Source organism: Pelophylax lessonae, assembly GCF_965119305.1.
Source record: "Pelophylax lessonae genome assembly, chromosome: 2".
NCBI lineage: Eukaryota > Metazoa > Chordata > Amphibia > Anura > Ranidae > Pelophylax > Pelophylax lessonae.
Genome location: NC_138769.1, coordinates 298100222 through 298118229, shown reverse-complemented (window position 1 = coordinate 298118229; position 18008 = coordinate 298100222). Strand labels below are relative to the sequence as shown.

General features: G+C 42.1%; 1 pseudogene across 1 annotated transcript in view; it reads left to right on the top strand.

The window, feature by feature from the left end:
- LOC309548444 (protein phosphatase 1 regulatory subunit 12B-like) overlaps window positions 1-18008 on the top strand; it is a 92004-nt pseudogene that overhangs the window by 54595 nt on the left and 19401 nt on the right. The window contains exon 4 of the transcript XR_014226160.1: window positions 2954-3104. The product of XR_014226160.1 is annotated as a protein phosphatase 1 regulatory subunit 12B-like (transcript). The remainder of the gene's footprint in view (window positions 1-2953; window positions 3105-18008) is intronic.

The window sequence follows — 18008 nt, the reverse complement described above, 5'->3', positions numbered from 1 at the left end:
ACAATGAACAGTCCAGGGGATTTGTTTTTTTTTGTGTTTTTTATTGGAACTTGGATGGGAGAAGGGATGAGTGGGATACGCCAATTTGAACTATGCACAATTCCTGAGGACAACTGACTGTAGAATGCGGCAAGGCTCCTACCTAGGAGGGTGCTGCATAGTAGTACTAAAGGTGGAGACTTTTTTGCATGGATAAAATATTTTTCAAATATGGTGAACAATACTAGTAAACATTTACTTTTAAAGGAGTTGTAAAGGCAGAAGGTTTTTTTATCTTAATGCATTCTATGAATTAACCACTTGCCGATATACTGCAGCGGGGTGGCTCGGCTGCGCATAATCGCGTATGGGGGGTGGGGTTATATAAGGGAAAACTTCCTGTCTTTATTGCCAGTGTCCATTGACCTCAAGGTGGCGTATAAACCAGGTGTAAACAACAGAAATATGCCTGTGCTATAGGTAGTAGCAATATTAAAGGATTTGGCAGCTGTTGAAATGGGTTACCTCTTGGTTGCACATATAGTACAAAAAAATATAATTGTGAAGTGCATAGATCTAGATCTATGCAACTTAAATATTCAAAACTGTAAAATTCATCCAACGAAACTAAATAAATTCCACGTGAAATTAAGACTGTGTAAAAATCATTAATTGAGTGAAGAATACATAAATATATAGTCCTTTATATATATGAAGTCCATATCCAAAAGTGCTAGTACTTTCATTAATCCAAACAGAATCAATGCTAATAGTAGTAGTGAGGGTGCCTAGTAAGACTGGTGATGACAATCACTCTGAAAGAGCTCTTCCGTGCCACACTGTACCTCTCCCAAGAAATCAATGCACTCACCATAGCCCTATGACCATACAACCTAAAAAAGGGGTCTGAAAAAGTGCTTCTTGTAGGCAACTCTGAAGTTCACTGCTCCAGCCACCAGGGGTCGCCAAAGCACAGAAATATCTATGGTATTAATGCTCCATACAGCCCCAAGATAAAAGCACCCCAGAGAAAAAGAATCATTGCACAACAAATTTATTGAACTGCATACAAAAACAAAGTAAACCACTCACATATTATACTCCATCTGTACAGCGGTAGGTAGGATAAATGCAGCTCGCACACACTTAGATCCCAGAATCCGTGTGAGTTCCAGTGACAGGATGTGACGTAAAACGTCCAATAACCCCCGCCTCAACACGTTTCGTCTGGAAGGGACATCATCTGGGAGCTCCCTGATGGATGGAGTGTGAAAGCACTGCCATTATTTTTTGGTACAGACTTTAGAATGTATATTTATGTAGTCTTCACTTACTTAAGTGGTTTATAAACGGTCTTATTTTTACATGGAATTAATTTTTTGATACAGACCTATATTTATGTAATCTTCACTTATTTTAAATGGTTTATACACTGTCTAATCTTCCTATGGAGTTTATATAAGTTTCATAGAATGAATGTTGCGGTTTTTGGATATTTACATTATACTAATCTATAGCTATGCACTTTAGTGCCGTTTTTCACAGCTGCATAACCCTGGTAGTCATGATTGTTAAGTCTGCTGTGTGTCCCATAATGTACAAAAAAGAAATGCAGTGTAGCCAAGAGAAGTACAGTGTAAGCAATAAGCCTGCCAGTGTATTTAGTTTACTTGAACTTTAAAAATTCAGCCAGTTTATTTCAACCAATATCTCAGGCACTATTACATGCTTATTTATTAAGAGGCCGCGTGATGTAGGTATGTGTAAAGTACAGTAAACTATGCAAGCCTATTACAAAAACTATTGGTCTATGCACACTAAAAAACTCAAAAAAGGTTGCAGTGTGTTCTTATAATTTTCTGCCAAAATTGCCTGTTTTCATGGAAGGGCAGTGGAGCAGTTAGGGGAAAGGATTCCGCCACCCATTCACGAGATTCAGAATGAGATATATTGCAACTCTCTCAGTGCCAGAATACCGACACCCAGGGCAGTATCTGGCAGCTTGGAGGAAGCACATCAGGCAGGATTTTGTAATAGAAGCAGCCTCCTTTAGATAATGGAATACACACTATTATACAGAATTGACATGTATGGTTCACTCTTCCCACCACCTACCCCAAAAAAACTTCAACCTTAATGAGATTGTATAGTGTTTATTTTTTCCTTTTTTTAGCAAGTTAATATGTAGTCTTTTATCCAGCCAGTAGGTGGAGATCTACTTTCCTTCTCACATTATTAGTATATTTAATTTTCAGCTGTGCTGAAAGAAGTCAGACTATACAGAATTCAGAATTATCCAAGTTTTTACTCCGTTCTTTATCGGAGGTGGAGTCTGAAGTTTCTGTCAAAGGAAACTACAAAGGATGCTGCTCTAGTAAAACGGTCTCTTCAGATAATCCATAGTTCTCTTGAAATGCTTTGTAAATACCAGATGTCTTTTAAAATGAGGATGCACAACATGACAAAGTGAAAAAACATCATAGAAGGGATTTTTTTCCCCCCCATTTTCAAGCTGACTTTTAGGCGGATTCAAAAACACATCATGTAATCTAGCTAAGGATTTTTTTTTTTTTTTAAATATATTTTTACATCTAACCACTATATTGTCAGGATCCTTCCCATGCCTGGTACGGCTCTGCCCCATCAACCGTAGTTTGTATCTGCAGATTCTGTGTCACAGGGCTACAATAGTTAATGAACTCTAAAGAGAGTGCAGCACTTTTATCACTTTAGAAATATTTTGGGTTACTTTTCTGTATGGTATCGGATGCTTTTCTAAATTAATGCAATGCTGAGTCTTATCATATTATACCATCTGCTACTTCAGTGCATAAGTCTGAAAGGGCAATACAATTGTTGGCTGCTCTAAAGTAAAACAGAAATTTGTTTGCAGTTATTGCACATTTTCTGCTGCCCTTGTCTTGTTGGATAACTTATTTGTTATAGTTTTACAATTGCATTTTTTCTATTATAGGATGGATTCTGGTGGCCTAGGCCTAACTACATCAGAAAGCGCCAGTGACCGTGCAGCTGCCCGAGTAAATGCATACACACAGCAACGAGAAAATCGCTTGGCATCACTTAGTAGTAAACCTGACGAAGAATCCCGAAAAGATTTCAAAAAGGTTTGATATAACTGAATTCCACAATTTTGACTTAAATTAAATCTGACATAAAGGACATTATTTAGCTTGACTGAGCTATTAACCAATTGGGGGCATTTAAGCCTTCTATATGTCCTTTGCCTACCTTCTGTAATGTCACAGTAGAGTGGGGTGTTCATCTTGGGGGTCTGTGTGACATGGGAACTTTTCATTCACTGTCCAGCAGCAGGGTCTGCTCAGACAGTGAATGGACAACCGCCAACAGCCTGGTGAGGCTGTTGTCGGGAGTTGTGGTGTTGGAAGACCTCTGTTTGATGTCATTGGAACCTGGGATATGCTTTTTCCTTCATTGGCTCCTTTATGATCCAGATTCTGTTTTTTGGGTGCCTTGTACTTCTATTATATATCTGAAGTTGTTCTTGGATATCAGTCCTCAACGATTGTTCTCAATTTATTTTCGGTATAACTTTTTGGTAATCTTTACTTAAATGATGGTGGTTATCCACCGGTCCATCCCCCTTTGATTTAAGGACATCTACATGTTTGTGAACATATACGTCCCTGTTAAGATCATGGTTTTACAAGGCACAGTTAACAGATCATACTTTTGATGATCTAGATTTGAGCTTACTAAAACCAGAAACTTGGATCCTGAAGAATCCCTAGATTTGGGCGAAATGCATTGATCCCTGATCCATATGTACTCATCCACCCATTTTATGCACAGGATAGTTATGATGCATGCTTGATATATGGTTTAAAACATGTTAAAAATACATTTTGTTTTTAAAGGATTTTTTGTACTAAGAAATTGGATTATGTTTTTAGAATCAAATGCATCTGTGTAGTATTAGGCTATTGCGTTATGTTTTGTTTTCTGTTGGGCACCTAAAAATCCCCCTTTTTTCCTACTATTTCTGCCTTGTGATGAGAGGTGGGGACTTTTTGCCTAATGTATCTACCTAAAGTTGTTACCTGCTCCTTTTAATAAGGGATTCAGTTTATATAGTTTGCATAGTAAACAAGCCGACCAGAATTTAGGAGATCCCTAGTAATGGCAGGAGGCAAGGATTTACAGGGGAGCCACAGCTACTCATTGGCTGAAGAGGCAGAGCAGCCTGTAGTCTACAGGCTGCAGTGCCTCCTTAGCCAATGGGTACACAGGGTGCGATCACTACATAAATCTTACATCCTGCATGCTCCCTATCTGGGTGTGGGATGGAGCTATACGGTGTGGCGGCTTTGAATTTGAGGTGGGGGATAAGCCTGTATTTAGGCTCCTGAAAACGAATGATGGAGCTGAGGGAGGAGTGTGCTGAGATTGCGAGGTTACAGTAGTAATGAAACATGTGCAGTGCACAAATGTTCCCCCCCCCCCCCTTCTTAATAAGTCATTGCTTTATCACACAAAATGCTGTCCTTCATTAGGGTGATAGTAAGCTGACAAATATGGTGGTGGCACAAATGATCGGTTTGCAAGGATGACATGCAAAATTTTCTGTCTCCATGCAATGACAAATTAAAGACTAGTAGATGACCCTGCATTTTGTGTTACCCACTCCTGACCCCTGCAATCTGTTAACTGGGCTGTATGTTACTTGAGGCCAGGTTCACACATATGTGAATTTGGTGTGGGTTTCTCTGCATCCAATTCGCATGACAGGCTCTCAATGGAGCCAGTTCACACAGGTCTGGGGCGGCCACGGTCCGCATTCAAAAAGGGTCATGTGCGTCTAGGTCCGATTCAGGTGTGAATTCAGGCAAAAATTTGGTCCTGATTTGCACCTGAACTGTTGAGCAAGGACACACCAGACCCCAGGCACGAACCTGCAGCCACCCATATGTGAACCCAGCCTTATTCTTGCACCCTGTGCATTACTCACTCTTGACCATATACTCTAACATACAGGGGTTAGGATTGGATAATGCATACTGCATATTGTACATACACCTGTAGGCTCAAGTTTAAAACCCCTCCCACTTTCAGCACAATTTTGTCACACCCATGATTTGCCATGTTGCGCACCAGTGTCCAGTTGGGGGAGGAGGCCTTATCTAGCTGTATGGGACCTCATAATTTCTTTGGCGGCCCTGCCTGCAGCAGTTTGCTGTCTTTCCTCCAAGTTCTTACTTCAGTCTCAGTACTTGCAGTCTACATCTTCTACATTGTAATTCAGTTATCATTCAATTGCGCTAGCATCCATACATCCCACAGCTCAGAATCCCAGTATCAAAGGATGCCAAAAGAAGGCATTCACAATGCCACATAACCATCGCCTCACCAGGATTCACAGAAGAAGTGTTCTGAGCATGTAACTGGCAACGTTCTTGATATCCCCAGAATTCTTAAAACAGTCTCAATAGGTATGGGAACTCTTTAGGTAGGCCTCCTATATCTAGAAGAGGAAAGCAGACCCTATTAAATATGGTGCTGGCCTCTAGAGAGGTACACAAAATTGGGCACAGATATGTAGAAAAAAAAAAAACATTGTTGTAGTGGAAAAGCTTGGGGGTCAGCAAATTTGACTTCATACAAATTAATAAAAAGGTATTCGATTCCGGTTTTCCTTTTAAAGGATGGAAATAATGAAAATATTTTTAATGTGATATGCTGACTCACTTTTTTGCAGATTTGAGTAGAACTGACACAGACCCCTTTTTCCTCACCCTGCTGAATCATGAGTGTATCATTGGCAACTTCGGCCTAAGGATAACTTTTGCTTATTGATGCACAACAGTGTAGCACCCTACAGGTAGGTGCTAGGTAAATGCATAGTAGGTCTTGTCTGCTTAACAGCAGGGCCATGTTCCTTTCTGTCAGGTAGGTTGTCATGGCTCCCAAGTGTGTCTTCTGAGAAGGGGAGTCTCCCCACTGGCTCTATTGGAAGCTTCTGATAGGGCAGTGGAGGAAACCCAATCAGAGATACATTAGGGTTGTATCTACCCCAAGAGGCAGATTCTGCCGCAGAGGATTCTGGGGAAGGGTATAAGTCTGAAGGGGGCGCATGACTTGGTGTCTTTGGTGGGAGCAGAGTCCCAGGAGGGAGAGAACGACTGTCTCTCCTCCTGTCTGAGGAAGTGGATGTCTCGGGGTGTCTCCTGAGAATTCGGAGAGTGCCGAGTTGAGCTGAGGGGATCCGGTGTGCCGAGAGCGAGAGGGGTCCAGTCCCAGGAAAGCCTACACAGGTCGTGAGTACTGAGGGTTGCCCCTGGGGGTCTGCCTGAAGTGTTAGAGGAGACCACTCCGGAGGAGGTTCTGGGATCCAGTGTCAGCTAGTTGGAAAGGAGGTACCTAGGTTGAGGACCCTGAAGTAACAGAGGGGGTACATAGTCAGTGGACCCTGAAGAGTTAAAGTGGGCGCCTGTAGTTTGGGCCCTGACTGTATTGTTCGGGATCGTACCAGACTTTTTGGTGTTCGGTACCCGGACCCGAACATTTTACTGTATGTTCAGGATACAGTCCGTTCGGTAATTTATTTCATGTTTTGGCGCAGTTTCAAAAGCTGCAGGGCAGCCAATCAACAAGCGTTTAACTAGTGTGCCCTTAGAAGCCAACACAGCGGAGAAATCATGGGGCCCGTTTTTGGGGAGGGAGGGGCCTGCTAATGGCGCCAGAGAGGAGAGATGGTTAGCCTCTGAGTAATTCCCCTCTGGGATGCAGCCGAACGTGGAGATCTCTCACACCCCGTCCTCCCGCTAGATCCCGCCAACCCCGCCAACCCTGACCCGGACCCGGACTGCCGCCCAGCTGTTTAGGCTGCATGAGGAGCGCTATGACCTGCCACTAGCTCGCTGGAGGAGTCTGCTGCGGGCGTGTAGGGGAGTCCAGAGTGAGACGAGTAGCCGCAGACGCCGGGAGAGTGTGTTTCCGGCGAGCAGTGTAAGAACCAGAGCAGACTGACATCCCCCCATGAAACATGGAGCAGCGCCCCCCGGACGAGCAGGAACAGCTAAGCAGCCAAGCATAGAAGACAACTGAGGAAACTCCGGAGGTCGGGAAGGTGAGAGGGGAGATACCCCCCCCCCCCCCTATAGACATAAAGCCTGCCATGTCATATTAACAATATATGTGCTGGAAACTTTAGACTGTTTTAGACATTAATCTCTCTTGTAGTGGACTGGAAATGAATGAAGAGAGGGGTCTATCCTAAACCAGCTAAATACTAAGACTATTATTTTTGTCTCTGAAACTGCTGTTGGTGTTAAAAAATGCTTAAATTACTGTGACCCAGAGTAAAACAAGAGCAATTGAAAAGATCAAGGGAGCTGTATCTGGCAGCTATTTCTGGACGAGCATACTTGTGACACCTGAGGACATTATATAGTGCCTAAACCCTCCTAGGAAGATCTGAAGAAACAAAAACGTATAGGGTCTGCGGGTATAAAAAACAGTGGCAAAAGCAGGGGGGACAGAGATCTAAATTTATAATAAAAACTGGAAACTGAAACAAACTCCAAGCACTGCTTTGCCTAAACTCAGGCGGACCAGAGAAGAGATAAATAGAAAATGAAAAATAAACCAGCAAAAGACGGGGGGGGGGGGTGGAAACTGCCAAAACTAAGCGCAAGCCCAGCATCTATTAAATATGACCGCGGAGGTCACGGTAGAAAACAGTGAGAAGCAAATATTAACAAAGTCAAAACATAATAATGAAAGTAATAAGAAAACCCGCAACCAGAAAACAGCAGAGATGGGTGAAGGCAGCAGTGCTGATCAGTTAAAAGACAGTGAACAGATGGATAAGGGACAGATGGATAAAAACCCAGATTTTTGTGGAGAGGAGGAACGAAGGGACAAAAACCAACTGCCCACAAGAGAGGAAATGAAAGAAATGTTTTCAAATCTAGAACAGTCCATCAAAAAACATAGAAATCCTACATGGTGATCTAGGACACATGGTAAGGAGAGTAGAAGTAGAGAAGGTAACGCAACACCAAGGAAAAGAATTGAAGATACTTAAAGATTAACTGAGAAGAACACAAATGGCACAAGGAAATCTACTCTACAAACTAGAAGATCAGGAAAATAGGGACAGAAGGAAAAATTTAAGAATCCGTGGTCTCCTAGAAGAAGGGCAAGATGAAAATCTACAGTTGTGTTCAAAATTATTCAACCCCGAATGCTGTAAAGGGTTTTAGGGAATTTAGTGTACATTTGTAATTGTATTCAGAATGAAATCCTACAAGGACTTCTTAAAGAACCATATGCAACTAAAATGACATCAATTGTTTTTGTAATACAGTAGTAAATGTTTCTTTTGTGAATTCTTCATTGACACAATTATTCAACCCCTTAAAGACTACCACTTTGAAGAACAGAGGTTCATTGAAGTGTTTTCATTTAGGTATTGAAAACACCTGTGGATGTCAGGGAGCAGCAATAAAGCCTAATAAGCACCAATTAGGCAGCTTTAAAATGACTGTGATACTCAGCTCCTTCTAGACATTTACTGGTGTGGTTACAAACATGGTGAAGTCAAGAGAATGGTCCAGGAAGACTAGAGAAGAGGTGATTACTCTTCACAGGAAGGGCAATGGCTATAAGAAGATTGCAAAGATGTTAAACATACCAAGAGACACCATAGGAAGCATCATTCGCAAATTCAAGGCAAAGGGCACTGTTGAAATGCTACCTGGTCGTGGCAAAAAGAAGATGCTGACTTCGACTGCTGTGCGCTACCTGAAGCGTAAAGTGGAGAAAAGTCCCCGTGTGACTGCTGAGGAACTGAGAAAAGATTTGTCAGATGTGGGTACTAAGTTTCTGCTCAGACAATACGGCGCACACTGCGTAATGAAGGCCTCCATGTCAGAACTCCCAGGCGCACCCCCTTGCTGTCTCCAAAGAATAAGAAGAGTCGACTGCAGTATGCCAAAAGTCATGTGGACAAACCACAGAAGTTTTGGGATAGTGTTCTGTGGACTGATGAAACAAAATTAGAACTGTTTGGGCCCATGGATCAATGCTATGTCTGGAGGAGGAAGAACAAGGCCTATGGAGAAAAGAACACCTTGCCTACTGTGAAGCATGGCGGGGGGTCAATCATGCTTTGGGGCTGTTTTGCTTCTGCAGGTACAGGGAAGCTTCAGTGTGTGCAAGGTACCATGAATCCTCTTCAGTACCAGGAGATATTGGATGACAATGTGATGCAGTCCGTCACAAACCTGAGGCTTGGGAGACGTTGAACCTTTCAACAGGACAATGATCCCAAGCATACCTCCAAGTCCACTAGAGCATGGTTGCAGATTAAAGGCTGGAACATTTTGGTGTGGCCATCACAGTCACCAGACTTAAATCCGATTGAGAACCTCTGGTGGGACTTAAAGAAAGAGTTGCAGTGCACAAGCCTAAGAATGTGACTGAACTGGAGGCTTTTGCCCATGACGAATGGGCGAAGATACCCGTAGATCGCTGCAAGACACTTGTGTCAAGCTATGCTTCACGTTTAAAAGCTGTTATAACTGTAAAAGGATGCGGTTATAACTGTAAAAGGATGTTGTACTAAGATTGAATGTCACTTGGGGGTTGAATAAAACTGATAATGATGTGAGCACAGAAAAGACATTTGTGGTTATTTCATTATAAATGTTATATTTGTCTGACCTACACGTGCCTCTTTGATTTTGTAATCAGGATCACTGAATGATCAAAATCAATGTCAAACTGGCAAAAACAAACAATTTCAGTGGGGGTTGAATAATTTTGAACACAACTGTAGAAGAAATGTTGGAAACAATTTTTTTAATCCCTTACTAGGAAGAGAAATGACAACAAAACTGGAAGTTGAAAGATCTCACAGAATAAGGAAGCCACAAAACGCACCAAAAGAGTCCCCAAGAGATACTATAGTGAGATTCCACAGATATGAAACAAGAGCCCAGATCTGGGAAAAATTTAAATGCCGTCCTCTATTAAAATACAAGGAAAAAGAGATACAAGTGTATGCCGACTTATCACAGGAGACATTGGTAAGGAAACAGAGACTTAAACCAATGATCGAAATACTGAAACAACATAATATCCAATACTTCTGGGAATACCCGGCATGCTTAAGAGTCAGAAGAGAAGGGAAGGGAGGACATGAAGACTAAGATTCCCGGAAGAACTGGAGGATTTCTGTGAGAACTTAAAAATTCCAACACCTGAAATCCGTGGATGGACAGCCATTAGGAGAAAAGGAGGTGAAGAAGAAGATCAACCGTGGCACCTGAAGACCAAGAAAAAACATGATGGAGACGGGGCGACTGGAGGGGGACTGGCGGGAGGAGGGGAGGGAGATGAAGAATAGGAAGAAGAGAGAAATATGAGACCCAGAGGGGACACTGGGGGACTAAGCGACTCTTCTCCAATATAGCTCCAGGGGAAAGGAGGGGGGAGCTGGGCGTCCAGGTGCAGAGCCTCACCCTAGGGGCAAAGTCGATACAAAGGAGGGAGGAAGTAAAATCAACAGTAGGGGCCCTAAGGGAAAGGGTCCGATAACCCAGCAATATGCAAATAGCAGGTAGTGGGGGGGGGGGGGGTGGCCTAGTGTATCCACTCCATTTCTTTTTTGCAGATAAGTTGGATCTCCCTCTGTTCTCCAGGGAAGAATGCAACGCCTCCTTTTAATTGTGTAAACTATGACATGACAGAAATTAGCTATGTAACGTACAACATTAGAGGTCTGAATTCCCCTGAGAAGATACAGAAAATCCTGAAGGAAATTAAAAATATGGGAGCCGACCTAGTTTTCCTACAGGAAACCCATATACTACACATCTAATATCAGACTGTACTCAAAAGACCACCCCACTTGATACTACTCTGACTCTAACAAAAAAATCAAAAGGGGTGGCTATTGGGTTTGCCAGAGGAACACAATTTGTTTTAGAAGAGAGGATGGTAGACCATGAGGAAAGATTCCTTTTCCTTAAAGGGAAACTTCATACTAGGGAGGTTACTCTGGTAAACTTATATTGCCCAAATGACAAACCTATGGGATTCCTTGGGAAAATCCTAGACAAAGTGATAGAATTTAGAAAAGAGATTGATATTGGCGGGAGATTTCCATTTTTGCCTTGACCCAGAAATGGATTGTACATCGAGCGTACAGAGGAGTAGAGCAATACAATTGAAATCGATCAAAAATAAACTATTCCAATGCCAATTATTGGACACTTGGAGGGTGCTTCACCCGAAAGAACGAGACTATACGTTCTACTCCCCTGTACACAAAATACATTCGAGGATTGATTATATTATGACAGACCATAGAGGGATTGAATTGGTGACTGAGGCTAAAATAGGTATTAAGTCCTGCTCAGATCACGCACCCGTTAAAATAAAGTTGAAAATATCAGGGGGACAATTAATTATAAATACATGGAGATTAAATGAGGAATTGCTGATGGATAAAAAATAGGGAGAAGAAATTAGAAAAATTAGAACTATACTTCCATATCCATGAAAATGAAGAAACTTAAAAAAATATACTTTGGGAGGCCCAAAGCCTACATGAGGGGGATTTTAATCTCGAAGGGATCAAGAAAGAAAAAAGACAATGGAAAAAAAAGAAAAACTGATAAAAGAGATTTATGAACTAGAACAAACCCATAAAAATACTCAGATGGTTGAGAACCAACACCAACTAATAATAAAAAGAGAAGAATTAAAAGAATTACTAGAACAAGAAATTAGACAGAGTAGGAAAGTCGCTAAAGAAAACTACCAAGGAAACAATAAGATCGGGAAGAAACTTGCGAACATTATTAAAAAAAAGAAAGCGATAAACTATATAGAGAAAATGAAAGATACTAAGGGGGAAATGGTATATTCAACAGCTGACATAACCAAAGTATTCCAGGAGAACTATGGGAAACTTTATAATATCAAGAAAACAGGAGGAGAGAGGGATTTGACCAAAATAGAAAAAATTAAACAATACCTGAAAGAGGCGAAATCACCTAAAATAAAACAAGATAAAATAGATCAACTAGAAGCCCAAATTACAGAGGAAGAGATAAGTATAGCCCTTAAAACCACACCTTTAGGGAAGAGCCCCGGACCAGATGGGTTTACGGTCAACTATTATAAAAGACACAAGGACCTACTAATACCCAAACTAAAAGAGTATTTTAATGGCCTAGGGCAAGAGTACGGTATGCGTAAGGAAGCCCTCCTGGCATCAATTACGGTAATCCTGAAAGAAGGAAAAGATGCGACTGTCCAAGCTATAGACCCATTTCGTTGTTAAATATTGACACAAAACTCTTCGCAAAAGTGTTGGCAACCAGAATGAAAAATTTAATGGAAGAATGGGTTCACAAAGATAAAGTAGGATTCATACCTGGGAGACAGGGCAGGGATAACGGCGTAAGAACGATTCTGTTGATGCAGCGAATGGCTAAGAGTGGATCCCAAGGACTGATACTGTCGATGGATGCTGAGAAAGCATTCGACAGAGTCGGCTTGGATTTCATGATGGTAACCTTGGAGGAATTGGGAATTGGAGGGAAAATGATGGCATGGATAATAACACTCTATGGCCAGCCCACAGCTAGGGTGAGAGTAAACTGGGTCCACTCGGAGCCATTCGGGATGTCTAATGGAACAAGGCAAGGATGCCCGCTGTCCCCGTTATTGATTGTTCTTTCATTAGAGCCCCTCCTAGCGACGACAATTAGGAAAAACCCTGATCTGAAAGGAATAGAGGTGGGGGATGTGGAGCATAAGATCGCAGCATTTGTGGACGACTTATTGCTATGCATCTCCAGACCCAGGATAACTCTACCAAACATATTAGAAAGTTTGAAAAAATATGGAGAACTATCCAACTTAAAAATTAACCCCGCTAAATCAGAGATACTAAATATTAACGTAAAAAACAAGAGACGAATTAAAACTGGAATTCCCCTTCACTTGGAAAAAGTCATGGATAAAATATTTAGGAATTACCCTAACAAAAAAACCTGAAATACTTTTTATAAAGAAAATTATATCCCGCTATTAAATGAAATAAAAAAAAGAGCTCAATAGGATATCACATAGACCGCTATCATGGATAGGGAGAATAAATAAAAAAAAATGGCAAATCTACCAAAAATAACCTATAAATTCCAAATGTTACCTATTTCGATCCCTCAACTATATTTTAGAACTCTGAAATCTCTTATAACTAAATATATCTGGAGAAGAAGTAAACCCAGAATACAATATGCAGTACTAATTGGACGCAAAAACCAAGGGGGCCTAGCCGTACCAGACTTAAAAAAATATTACGACGCAACAGGGGCGGACATACAGGGGTCGCCATGGTGACCAGGCCCCATGCTGCAGGGGGCCTGAGAGGGCCCCCTGTATGTATAGATATGAGGAGCGGCAAGCGCAGCTGAGAACGGAGCTCCCCGATCCTCAGCTGAACTGTAAATCACAGAGGGATAGGAAAGTGAAAGCAGAGTGTGCTGTGCTCTCTGCCTCCCCCTACAGTGCAATACCTGCCGGCAGGAAGTTGCAGGAACAAGGTACAGTCCTCTCTCTCCAGTTTTTAAAAAGGCTTTCTGTATGTGTGTGTTTGCATGTATGTATGTATGCATGTATGCATGCATGCATGTATGTATGTATGTGTGTGTGTGTGTGTGTGTGTGTGTATGTATGTATGTGTGTGTAGTAACATGGACACCTTTGAAGGAGCCCTATACTTTGGTGCCAAATGAACTGCATAAACTTGAAGGATGTCATCTAGGGAGCAACATATAGGCTCCAGTAATCTGGTGATAATACCACACTGCTAATGAAAGCTGGCTGTATGAGTATATGCTGGGGCATTGTTAGCCACCCATATTTCCAGAGCTCTAGAGTCAAAGTGCCCTACATCAAGCGCCCTGTAAGCACATGCAATGCACACAGTTGCGGCATACTAATGTTGGGTTCAAGATGTTAAAGCAGGTGGAGGCAATGGTTGCTGGATGCTCTCAGAAAAGCGGACCAAGCACATATCGCTCTTCGGAGAGGAAAGCGAGTGTGAACGAGCCCTTAGGGCTAAAGGATTCCATTTTGTTAGACTTTTATTATATCTCATACATGCAACCAATAAACACTGCAAAGTCATTCTGTGCTGTGTATGATGTCTGCTGTACACACTCTGTGCTGTCTATGACGTGTGTTATATACATTCTATGCAGTGTGCTATACATATTCCGTGTTATGTAGGCTGTGTGCTGTACACATTCTCTGTGCTGTGTATGCTGTGTGCTATACACATGCTGTGCTGTGTATGCTGTGTGCTGTACACATTTTGTGCTGTGTAAACTCTGTGCGGTAAACATTCTGTGTTCTGTATGCTGTGTGCTGTATACATTCTATGCTTTGTGCTGTACATATTTTGTGCTGTGTTTGCTCTGTGTTCTACACATTCGCTGTTCTATATATTCTCTAGGCTGTACACATTCTGTGTTGTGTGCTATACACATTTTGTGCTGTGTTGTGTGCTATACACATTTTGTGCTGTGTTGTGTGCTGTACACATTATGTGCTGTGTATGCTGTGTGCTGTACACATTTTGTGCTGTGTTTGCTCTGTGTTCTACACATTCGCTGTTCTATATATTCTCTGGGCTGTACACATTCTGTGTTGTGTGCTATACACTTTGTGCTGTGTTGTGTGCTATACACATTTTGTGCTGTGTTGTGTGCTGTACACATTATGTGCTGTGTATGCTGTGTGCTGTGTTTGCTCTGTGTTCTACACATTCGCTGTTCTATATATTCTCTGGGCTGTACACATTCTGTGTTGTGTGCTATACACATTTTGTGCTGTGCTGTACACATTTTGTGCTGTGTATGCTCTGTGCTGTACACATTCTGTGTTGTGTGCTGTACACATTATGTGCTCTGTATGCTGTGTGCTGTACACAGTCTGTGCTGTGGGCTGCACACATTCTGTACTCTGTATCAGGGGCGTAACTAAAGGGGTTGCAATTGCAACTGGGTCCCATGCTCCAGGAGGCCTGTGCGGCTCCCCTGTACACCGGGGGCAGCATGTAGAGAAATCAATGGGAAGAGCCCCAGGCTTGAAGAAAAGGTCCCCCGGCCAGTGGTCTGGGGGGCCCTTCATGGTTTCTTGCACCGGGGCCCTGAAGGTTCTAGTTACGCCTCTGCGACGCAACACTACTTTCACGAGTGATGGAATGGGGGAAAATTAAAAATGAAAAAAAGAAACTGGGTAAAAATAGAATCCACTATGAGTCGCACTCACCTAGAAAATATTATATGGATACCGGCACAATATAGGAATTTGAGTCCTAATACACACCCGATCACAATTCAAGAACTTAGAATTTGGGACTTAACTCACAAAAGAAACAAGTGGCAATATAATTCACCATTAATTCCCTTAAAAGACACTAATTATTTTCCACTTGGACAAGAAAAAATGGGAGGAAAGTGGATAGGAGACGAGGATGCACGTTTGAAAGATAGACAATGATCAAATATACACACTTGAGGTATTAAAACATAAAAAAAAAAAAAAGAATTGGAAAATTGAGAGTGGCGGTATTGCCAGCTTAAGTATTTTACGGCTTCTCTGCCAAAACCGCTGAGAAGAGGGGAAGATTTACTCCCTTTTGAGCGGATCTGCTCCTAAACAAGATAATAAAATATCAAATGTATATATAAAATTTTCGTGGAATTGACAGGACCGGCGGTCCCGCCATTCATCAACAAATGGGAGGGAGAATTGGGAACACAAAGTAAGGATTTTCACCTGGGGAAAAAGTTTAAAATTAATACATAGCTCTACAGTAGACATGAACACAGTTGAAATGAATATAAATGTATTGCAAGATGGTATATTACCACCGATAAGGCTCCTAATTACCAAAAAGAAAAATCAAAAAACTGCTGGAGGGGTTTCTCAGAAGTGGGTACAATGGCCCATCTTTGGTGGGATTGCCCATAAATTAAAAAATACTGGAGGAAAATCCTGGGTTTAATTTTAAAAAATTACGAAAATGGAAATCCCGGAAGAACCCTGGTATTGCCTATTCCATGGCATCAAAAATTCCGGCAATATAAAGCAACATTAATACCCCATCTGATTAATGCGGCAAAAGGATTAATCCGGTTATTCTGGCAAAAAGAGGAGGCCCCGACTATGGGAGGTTGGGTACAAAGAGTAGAGAGAATAAGAACACTGGAATACCTAAAGGAATGGGAAGAGGATGACATGGAAGAATAGGGTGACATATGGGAAAATTGGAAGGAGTTTAAGACAACAAGAGAGTACACTAAATGGATCGCCGCCGCTCCTCCCCTGGCCCGACTCCCGCTGTGACTGAATACAGCGGGAGCGAGAGTGGGGAATGTCTGGTGACGTTATCGAGCCACTTTGCCGTAGTAGAGCTCTAGTGAGCAGCGGCAAAGTGGTTAAAATGGATGTAAACAGATGACATCTATTTTTGCATCTGTTCTTGCTTTGGTTGTTAGGAGCCAGCACCCGTAGGTGTCCTAACAGCGGGGAATTTCTACATGCGGCATGTAGAAAAAGAGTTGGCTATTTCAGAAATATTAACTGGAGAGGAGCCTAGGGGAATATTTTAAATTAGAAAATTATTTGAATTTAATTGATCCTCTAGTATGCCTTTCTCAACCTTTTTCAACACAGAAGAACCCTTGAAAAAAATTCAGGGTCTCCGGGGAACCCCTGCTAAAAATTTAAAATCTACAACTCATGACACATTCGTGTGACAGTCAGTGGGAAAAATGCTCCTTACACTTGTCATCAGAACAACCCCCTTCTAGATAGCTAAAAGGAACAATGGTGTAATTGGGAACTTATCGGAGAGGCAGCAATTGCCCATTTCTCAAGGAACCCCTAGCATTCTCAGGAGGATTCCTGGTTGAGAAACCCTGATCTAGTAGTTTGAACGAGGTTTAATATCGCACATAACGGCTAAAGGCATGCTATAGTCCCTTATATATGCAGTGCCGGGACAAAGTAATTGAGCGCCCAGGGCGAAGATGGCAAACTGCAACCCCTCAGGTTAAGGGGGTGGGGCTAATGGTGGTACAGGGAGCAAAAGGTACATTCACAACTTGCAGATGTGATGGAGTGTTTGTTTTTGCACAGTACTTATAGGGCAGTCCATTCACTTCAATTCCCTACGCATCAAGAATACACAAAAGAAGCTTTTTAAAAATCACTCTGCATTAAAATGCATGGTACTTTGTTATCACGTGTTTTGACGCAGGTGCATGAGTGCAAAAGCAAGGTGTGTGTTGTGCCATTAAAGGCTGTGTGTGTTCGTGTATTGAGGGAGCGCATGCAATTTTGCAGACATTCCTGCAATGCACAAATGTCTACCTTGGGAAGGAGGTATGAATTCAAAGAGTTCCAGTTGCTTAAATGTGCGGAGTTTCAAATCCCACTCTAATAAAACCTTAAAGTAGTCCAATCGCATCCATATTTTTAGTAAAACAAAATAAAACCACATAAACTATCCCCATCAAAGTCCCCCTTTAGATCAGGTGTCCCCCATCGGAGCCCGGCTTTACATCAGGTGTCTCATCAGAGTCCCCCTTTACATCTGATTTGGACACCTTATGTAAAAGGGAGACTCCAATAGGACACCAGTGTGCTTCCATATATCAGCTGCCCCATCACGATGCCCCCTTACACAATGTATCCCCATCAGAGTTCCCCTTACATCAGTTGTCACCCCCCTTTCCCCCGCTTGCACTCACAGCTCTTTCTGAATGAAAGCAGCTTCTCCTTCCATTCTCTAGTCATGTGATAAGTCACATGACAAGAGGAGCGAGGAAGGACCGTTTACCTTCACTCCTCAGTGCCGAGCTGAGACTAAGAGGAGTTCTCAGTAACAGTGTCGGCTGTCAATCGACCCCTACAGGAAGGAGGGAGGAGAAAGCCTAATCTTTACTTCAGGAAGTGTT